Genomic DNA, 2,879 nt, shown 5'->3' with positions numbered 1-2,879 from the left:
GGTTATGCCTCCACTGAATTCCCTCTGACCATTAACCAGGGATGTAAATTGTCTTGCCCTCCACTCCTTTCCTAGCCAGCCCAAGGAGGCGCTATCTCCTTCAGGGGCTTGACTGGGTGTATCTTTGCTTGAGATTATTTTACTGAGTGGGGGGGGGCAGGGGTGGTGTGTATATATAGTCATGAGTCATGCCCTATCAGTCATGCTCTGACTGCCTTTGTCTAAAGGGCTTGGGTCAATCTTGTAAGCTCTTCTGTTTAAGATATGTTTCCCAGTCATAATCCTGTTCACTCTCTGTAGTCCCACCTGCAACAATGATATAAAGATCTGCCACCAATCATGCTTTTGTGACAGTTTCCTTTGACCTCCTATTTCGTTTTTAAAGCTCTAGAGCCCTTGTGGTGCAATGATTAAGCATTTGGCTGATAATTGAAAGGTTAGCAGTTCTAAACCACCAGCCACTCCACAGGAAAAAGAGGGGGCTTTTCACTTCTGTAAAAAGTTACAGTCTTGGAAACTCAGAGGTAGTTCTACCCTGTCCTATAAGGGTTCCTTTGACTCCACATTGACTCAATGGAAGCAAACCCTTGAATGCCCTTATGACCTTGTGCTAATGGTCTCCTCATTTGCATGATGTGTCTGTCATGTCTTTGTCAGGCTTAAAACTGAACAATTGTCCTCTTGAAACTATATTTGAGATTTCTGGACTCTTAAACAGTAAAAACGTAACTTAAAGACAGCATAAACTTCAATACACATCATTAGTCATTTGTAGATGGCCTACAAAACAAAACAAAAAACTACTACCATTGAGTCTATGCCAGCTGATTAATAGTGACCCTCTAGGACAGGGTAGAACGTCCCCTGTGGGTTTCTGAGGCTGTACATCTTTACAGGAGCAGAAAGCCTCATCCTTCTCCCTGAATGTTCTATAGTAGCAAATAAACCCAAAACCAAACCCACTGCCATCAAGTTGATTCTGACTCATTGCAGACCCTATAGGACCGAGAAGAGCTGCTCCCTTGTGTTTCTGAGGCTGTAAATCTTTATGAAGCAGAAAGCCTCATCTTTCCCCCTCAGAGCAGTTGGTGGTTCAAAGCCACAGACCTTGTGGTTAGCAGCCCAGCATTTAACTGATGAGGTCACCAGAAAACCTTCATAGTAGCAAATAGGAGAGGAGAAGGGCAAAAATCACTGGCAAGAAGCAGAGAAATATACTAAGAAATATCTTTGAAACAGTCTTGCATCTTTAAAATCAAATTTTGATCTGCCTCCTTAGAACTGTGGACAGCACATCAGTCTTACAAAACCAATTTTTTATCAGCAACAGAAATAATCTACAGGGTACATGGTATGCCATCTGGATTCCCAATGGCCCTTTTGCTAGGGAAAGGAAAACATGTCTGCTTCCAGTTAGAGGTGTGTGCCCAGGAAACCAGCACTCTTTCACCCTTAGATCATCTACTTGTCATGTAAGAGACACATTTTCGACAGAGTCCCTTCTCCCCAATATGTCCCTGGGCTCTTTTGGTGACAAGCTGCAAGCACACTAGTACACAGAAAGTACTTCCAGATACCTACCCTCTGGCCTTCAATCTGGTGCCCTGAGGCTATGGTTTCTGGAATTCTATGGACCATTACTGGCATTAGCCTGTTCCTTTGTTGTGAAACCTAGAGCTCTTTTTGACAACCATGGTTTCTGTACATGGGTATTCAATAAACCCTTGCAATCGCTGAATCACCCTTGCTGGTGCTCTAGGGGACCTTCCAGCCACATTCCTTTCCATGGGCTAGATTCTGGGAGTCCATTGGACCCACACAGACAGCTGGGGCTCTTCGGGTAGCAGTTTGCTTGAGTACAATCCTTGTATGATCCAGACCTTCTTTGCCATTGAGCTTGCTGTCACCAGAGCTCTCTTGGATACTTGCATTACTGTGTGAGTAGGGTGGAGTGGGAGGTCCCTGGCACCATCCTGCCCTCTCACTGGTGCCTTAGACACTCTTCTAACCACCACACCTCCTACCTATCGGATACCTGGGGGCCATATGTGGACTAGTCTGCTCATTAGTTGTAGAGCATGAGACTCTATTGGAAATTATCATTGCCTCACACTGTTATCTGGGAACCCTTACCCTGCCCTGCCCTGCCCTATGTACCCCCTGAATATTTTCAAGACAGATGGTGTGCAAGGTATTTGGTGGCAAAGGAGCATGTCCTCATGGTCTTGAAGACACATTGAATCTTGTTACTGAGGGATTCCTTAACCTGGGGTGGTGAGAGCTGTGGCAATGCTGTCAAGAGTTAGGACCACTATTTAGTTAGAAATTAAAGAAGTATTCGAAACAAAATGTTGCTTCAATGGGATCCATTTCAGCTTGGTTATGCTATCTCCTCTCTGATGACTTTATTATGAAAAATAAGTGTTTGGGAAGCCTTTATTTAAATTATGTGGCACTTAATGAGTATGGCGTAGTGCTGCTGGTATAGTGGTGTGGCAGTTAAATAATCTGTCAACTTGTGAAGGGATGGAGTCTGGCCTGTCAATCAAGTCATAGCCAATGAGGCTTGTGTGGGGCCTGGCCTTCTCCAGAGGATTCTGGGAACGCCTATCTTCTTCCTTGGAGGCAGGGCACACTCTCTCTCCTTGTCTCCCGGCGAGACATTCCTGCTGACAAGACACATGGAGCTATGTTGATAGAGCCTGAGCCCTGGATCTGGAGGAGCCATGTGGAGATCCACGCCAGCGCTGAGATGCTTCCACCACCACTGGATCCACAAGACTTTCCACCCACTAGCCTGTGATCTTCCTGCATTCTGCGTAATTGCATGTGTTGCTTGAGTCTGAAGAGGAATTTACAGACTGGTATTGGACATATGC

This window comes from Echinops telfairi, unplaced genomic scaffold (assembly GCF_000313985.2).
Source record: "Echinops telfairi isolate 266 unplaced genomic scaffold, ASM31398v2 ScPeMD7_7437;HRSCAF=8475, whole genome shotgun sequence".
NCBI classification, from domain to species: Eukaryota; Metazoa; Chordata; class Mammalia; order Afrosoricida; family Tenrecidae; genus Echinops; species Echinops telfairi.
Note: the sequence above shows the minus strand (reverse complement) of the source record.